Source organism: Chelonia mydas, chromosome 6, assembly GCF_015237465.2.
Source record: "Chelonia mydas isolate rCheMyd1 chromosome 6, rCheMyd1.pri.v2, whole genome shotgun sequence".
NCBI classification, from domain to species: domain Eukaryota; kingdom Metazoa; phylum Chordata; order Testudines; family Cheloniidae; genus Chelonia; species Chelonia mydas.
The window spans coordinates 36,211,867-36,218,877 of NC_051246.2; positions in this window are offsets into that span (position 1 = coordinate 36,211,867).

The following is a 7,011-nucleotide window of genomic DNA, read 5'->3' on the forward strand; positions in this document are numbered from 1 at the left end:
TTGTGTAAAAGATGCAAAGGGAGCTATCGCAAAAGGTCATAACATCTGATGAGTCCTGACACTGCCACTAATGCTGGTTAGTGTAGTGATGTGAATGGTCATTTCTGGTCTGCAGAGATTGCCTCTTCAGTTCCTTTTTGGAAAGCCAAGGAATCACAATACTGGTCTTGCTTTTTGGGAGGCCAGCCCTCTCCAGAGGGCTATTCTGACTTATGGCAGCTGATCCACAGTGCAAACTTAACTGCAGCATAACATTCCCTCTCTTCCCCCCACCCCGATTCACCCCAGGCATGCTCCTAAGCTAAAGAGTTCATGGTGGGGGGTGAAGCATAGGGTCACCTACACTGGCCCTGCACTACCTCTGCACTTGGGGTAGTCTCTGAGAGCCAGTTAAGCTGGTTGTGAAACCCTATTATAATGACTAAGTCATTCAAAAGGGGGGCCACAGCAGAGCCCAGAATCAGGCCTTGAGACTTTTCTAAGACAGTCTTAATAGTTGGTGTAAGTAGGTTCTGACCGCTCCACTCACCAGCCTGCCTCAGTTTGCTTCCTTCCTGACTGATGGTCTCCCATGTTGGTTTTGTTGTGCTGAGGTGACTTAGCCCTCTGGCTAAGGTTCAAAATGCCACCTGAGAGGGTATGACATTCAAAACAACACCTTCTTACTGCCCTCGTGAGGCTCAGTAGCCCTTCACCCATTAATGCAGGCTTCCCTGCCTAGACTGACCAGTACCTTCACCCTCATTGGGCTATGGCTTTCTCTTCTTGTCTGCCCAGCCTTCAGCTTGTTGATATAGTTATCACCATAGGGAGGACCCAGGCCCTCCCTCTACTACTGGCTGCTGGCACTAGGACCAGCTGTTCACTCTCAGACTCAACACTGCCCTGATTCTCCAGTCACAGGACCTCTTCCTATAAAGACTTTTCCTGGTTCCGAACCCTCTCCCCAAGGGTTTTCTCTAACACCAGTTCAATGCCCCCTTTCTAGCCTTTTCCTCCGCCTCCCTTTCTCATGCTGAGTGCTTCTTCTCCCCCTGATCTTTCCAGCCGCTGTGCCTCAGTTGAAGCTTTTCTTATAAAGAGAGGAAGGTTGGTTAAGGTGCTAGTTTAGAATTCAAAAGAGCTGTGTTCAATTCCTTTCTCCACATGCGTCCTGTGTGACCTTGGGCAAATCGCTTAACCCAGCTCCTCAAAGGTGTTTAGGTTCCTAACTTCCATGGATTTCAGTGTTATGATAGTGGAATGGTAACGATCTCCAGTTAGAAGCCTAAATACCTTTCAGAATCTGCACCTCACGCTCTCCATACCTCAGTTCCCCATCTGCAAAATGGGGATAATAGCACTTCCCTATCTGACAGGACTATAAATACATTAAGGATTATGAGGCAATCAGATATTATGGTAATAAGGGCCTTCTTAATATCTGTGATAGATACAGTGGCTTGCTACTGCATGATCTCTGTAACATATAACCTATTTGGCCTTCCTCAGAAACATATTCCTTATAGGCTGGGCTAGAGGGGTCTGCTCTTAATGAGTATGCAGAACACGCTGCTATAGTTGCTAAAAGACTTTCTGGTCTCTTGGTACTAGTTGTTCTGAGGTTTGGCTATGGAATTTCTATTTGAGCTTGGGAAAGCCAATGTTTTGTTCTTGTGGTAGATTTCCTAGTCTTACTGTGAAATGGGCTTTGGGCCTGATTCAAAGCCCATTGAAGTCACTGGGAGAGTCTAGTATGGGGCTTTGTGTTTTCCACTGGCTGGGAGTGGCTGTATGTAGATTTTGCTTTCCTTTCTTGCTTCAGGAGCTCTGAGCATCTTGAAAATTGTAACAGCTCTTGGAAGGATGACAACTAACTTCTCTTCCTCTTGTGCCGTGTCTTTGCTGAACTCAGATTCCTGTGAACTTTTTGTAATCTGAGAGAGAACATCATAACATCCACCCTGTTGACAAACAAACCTACAAGCTGAAAGCTGCAGATTGTAGGATTATTGAGCCATGAAAAAATTCAATTTGTTTGTAATTGTGGCACCAGAAACTGGAGGAAAATAAACATTTTGTCAGCAACAATTGAGAAGTAGCTCTTGAGAGAGCAGTCTGAGCACAGTAAGCACCGCACACCACTAGACTGTTTGGAGCACATCTGCAGCTGGTGCAAATTGGCAGGCCTAGCTTCTGGGTCTGGCCCTCCATCTTCACACAGGCTCCTAAATGTTACGTACTGAATAAAATCCTCATGCCACACAACTGTTTAAAAGGGATCAGTATTAAAGAATGTACTTTGAGGGTTTATAACCTGTTTCTAAGCAGGGCTCCACTGCCCCTTCCTTCCTGGCTCCCTCAACCCAAAGAACAGAGACTTCCCATTTGAGATTACTAGGGTCCCAAATCACCCTTCCTCCCCCGCAAGCCATGTGGGCTAGAGAAGAAAAGCAGTGGTCCAAGGACAGAGTAATACAAGTTTAATAGGGCCAGCATGTGAGGGCGTCATATCAGAATGAGTGAGAAATAAGATGAGAGACAACGGGCTAGTGGATTAAGCACGGAACTGGCATCAACACTAGAAAGAGTGATAAGGAGATATGGGCTACGTTGTATGCAGCATGTGGATGATACCTGGTGCTGGTGGTGTAATAGAATGGATGACCCAGGATCTACAGGAGATCTAGTTGATGCAGGCTCAATCCAGACAAGGCAAAGATATTGCTAGTAGGTAGGGGGAAGTAACTGAAAGAATTGGCTAGAATTATATCAGCCCCTCTAGTCAAAGATGTTATTTGCAAATCACCTTTACAAACTGAGAGCCCTTATTTAGAACTGGCTGGAAAATGGGAATCCTTTCCTGGAGGGGGTGGGGGGTGTTTTTGAAAACAATTTTGTCCAAACTAGGACAAAACGTGGCAAATGTGAAAAATTTTGTGGGAGGCGATTTAAAGAAAAATTTTATTTAGAGAGAAATAAAACTGATTTTGTCTGTTTCCCAGCTGCCTTCCTGGGACGCTTGTGTCAATTTTTCTTGCAGGCTGGGCTTTTCCATATGTCCTGGTAAGGTGAATGCAACTCTGTCTCAGACATGGACCTAGATGTGCTTGGTTGTGACTGTCCTGCCAGGATTAGGTTACTGTAAGGCTACACCTTGAGCCCATTCAGAAGCTGTAGCGAACCTGGAATGCACAAGCTGCTTATTAAATAGCACTTTTCATAGGAAGCACGTGACACCAGCACTCTGAGCTGCACTGGCCGTCTGTAGCTTCCAGCTGGAATTCAAGTTGTCACTTTTGACTTTTAAAGACTAAAGTGGTTTGGGCCAGGGTTACCAGGAAACTCCTCCTTCCGCTGTGCTGTATTGCCACAAATGCTGTCACAGAGGGGCTTGACGTGGAGCTGCTTTGATTATGGAAGAGGGAACTGCTGGCAGGGTATTCTCCACACATACCCCTCAACTCTCAGGCATGGGTCATTAGAGCACAGGATCCCAACTGGGCAAAGCTTTTAAGTATCTGAGTAGTTCCACTAAAGTTAAGCACATGCTTAAGTGCCTTGCTGGATCAGGGCCTAGATTTATTTCCTTTCCAGATATGCTGAAAAATCATGCCCCCAATCGCCCACAGGCGTTTGGAGATGAAATGGGAAGAGGGTTGGACAGAGTTGTTTAGTAGCATGGAAGAATTGTTTTGGGCCAGATCTAGATTATGATAATGCAGACCCTAGCAATCTACATGATCTAATATGATTTTTTAAAAAATATTAGTGATTTTTAAGTTTTTGGAGTGAGGGACCATACCTTGGGATGAGCTAGTCTTGTATATATACATATAAATTAAAGGTCTGATCCTAGCCCATTGAAGTCAATTGCAAAGTTCCCATTGACTCTAGTGATGCAGGATTGAATCCTAAAAGAACATTATTTTACTATAGTAATTAAAATGTGTATTTTAGATAAGGGTGGTCTTTTGAAGGATTTGAAGGAAAGGGGTGTTGTCCCTTTAAGGACTTTCTTCAATGGGGGCGGGGGGGAGAGGGGATGAAGGGAGAAAGGGATGGACAGAAAGGACAGGAAAACTTTGGAAGCAAGTTTTTTTTACTATAGTAATTAAAATGTGTATTTTATATAAGGGTGGTCTTTTGAAGGATTTATTTAAAAAACGGTATGTCTGAAGATCCAAGCACTTAAGGCTAAAGATGATTGTGCATCTAAAAATCTGTGCAAGGATTTTTTTAGAGATGTGATTTTATAATCTTCACCAACTCACTGATGAAATATTTTTAAAGCACATTTTAAACTAAGGTCCTGTAGACTAACATGTTCTGAGTAAATATTACAGTAATGCACAACTGTTTTTGTCAGCAAATTGTATTGTTTAGTTCACCCAGATAGCAGAAATACATGAAAAAGAAAAAGAAAGAAAGAAAGAAAGAAAGAAAGAAAGATTTGGTGATGTGACAAAAAGGAGAGGTTATATCTGAAGGGCTAAGCGAAGGATCAAAAGGAATTTCTAAACCAAGTGAGGAATATCAGCTCAGCAGGACATTAGATTAGAGAAGCAATAGTTATATGCATGTAGGATAGTGTGACAGTAAACCCTGTAAATTATGAGGAGGCCAGCAACATCTTCTACTAAAAAGAAAAGGAGTACTAGTGGCACCTTAGAGAATAACCAATTTATTTGAGCATAAGCTTTTGTGAGCTACAGCTCACTTCATCGGATGCATAAATTGGTTAGTCTCTAAGGTGCCACAAGTACTCCTTTTCTTTTTGCAAATACAGACTAACACGGCTGCTACTCTGAAATCTTCTACTAAGCATCTTCTGAAACAAAGTGGTTTGCATAGTACGCTCTTAGGCCTCAGTGCTACAAACTGTTGAAATAAAAATTAAAAGCTTGGGGAAGGCTTAACTCCTAGGTTTCTGCTATTTTATTGTCGATATGTTGTAGGCAATATATCCACTAAACTACCCACTAATGACCTTTCTATCTTTTTCATCTAATTATTTTGCTTTCCAGGTTTCTAGGAGTATGTTTATTGGAGTGTCTGAAATTCACAAAGTCTCCTTGATATTATTCTAAACCTACATATATTTGTCTCAACGAGGTGGGGAAACTTATTGTGAGTGTAAACAGCTCTTTTTAAAAAAAGTAAAATTGAAACAAACAAAATTCATTTCAAAGATCTTATTGCAATCCGATATACAGCGAAATAAGATGAAGTTCCAACATTGTTACTCTACAACAATATGCTACATGCTATTTAGCACATTTGGAAGCAAGCAATCACAAAGGGACTCATGTCCTGCTAACAGGGTAAATGACTCATGTCACTACTGCAGAGAATAAATTCCAGGAAGATTTACAAAACTACTTTTTAGATTATTCAGGCCAGAGACCTATTACATATTTTCAATGGCTGCAAGTGTAAGTCTTGTAAAAACAGATCACTGGAGTATTCAGGGCACAACCAAATAAACTGTAATAGCAGCTTAAACTTTATTTAGACTTTAATTCAACATTCGGCACAGTAACAAACACAGAAAGAATAAAGTACCAAAATACAAAACTCATGGCATATACGTTTCATCAAATATATTCCCTATTTAGTGAAAGACATTTGTACAACACATTGGCAGGATCATACAGTGCAGTCCAACTCTCCTATATATTGAGCGGTCTTATATAAAATACTGTATGTACAGGAGAGTACTCAGGGCCGTCTTTAGGATTTATGGGGCCCTACGCAGTGTTATTAAACTGGTGCCCCTATGCCCGACAGCAGCCTGAGCTCGCAGCCCCGGGGGGAGATGGGGGAGGAAGGACAAGGCAGCAAAGGATAACGAGATGCCCGGCCCGCCTCACAGTGGCGGACAGTCGGAGTTCCCTGCAGAGACCCCTGTACCTTCTCCTTCATACAGAATGGACATGCAGAAGATACCTAATTAAAAGCACTAAACTTGGGAATAAAAGATGTCAGTCACAGGTTTTTTGATATGTCCTGAAGTTTGTCAGACATTTATTTGTGAGCCAGCTGCTTTGCTGAATATAACACTAAATATTATGGAATACATGATGCAGCTCTTCTCTGTTTTACATTTTCTTAATCAGTATTTCTAAGCTGATTTTATATTTTAAACGTACTCTCAAGCCTTCATAAAGTAATCATTCCAGATTACTACATATTTAACTCACTGAAATAAAGACATTATTTTAAATTAATCAGTCACAGAAGGTTAGTGTGTTCATTACAATGTTCATTGCTTTTAGAAAAAGGGAACACTAATTTACTTTGTGTGATCTCCATAACAATAGACATGTTTATGAAATTTCACCAACTTTAAAAAATATGTTTCTAAAGAATTTAGGCATAACAAATGATTTTATATCTTACTAAGGTACTGATTTTGCTGGAGGGTTTTCTTAAAACTAGTTAGGGTGACCAGATGTCCTGATTTTATAGGGACAGTCCCAATTTTGGGGTCTTTTTCTTATGTAGGCTCCTATTACCCCCCACCCCCTGTCCCGATTTTTCACACTTGCTGTCTGGTCACCCTAAAACTAGTTCATCAGATAGCCAGAACTAAAGAAAGGAAAACTCTTTGTCCAGCTATCTGGAAGGAAAGGGGTGTTGTCCCTTTAAGGGCTTTCTTCAATGGGGGGCTGGGGGGAGAGGGGATGAAGGGAGAAAGGGATGGACAGAAAGGACAGGAAAACTTTGGAAGCAAGTTTTTTTTACTATAGTAATTAAAATGTGTATTTTAGATAAGGGTGGTCTTTTGAAGGATTTATTTAAAAAACGGTATGTCTGAAGATCCAAGCATTTAAGGCTAAAGATGATTGTGCGTCTAAAAAACCTGTGCAAGGATTTTTTTTAGAGATGTGATTTTATAATCTTCACTAACTCACTGATGAAATATTTTTAAAGCACATTTTAAACTAAGGTCCTGTAGACTAACATGTTCTGAGTAAATATTACAGTAGTGCACAGCTGTTTTTGTCAGTAAATTCAGAAACTGGGGGT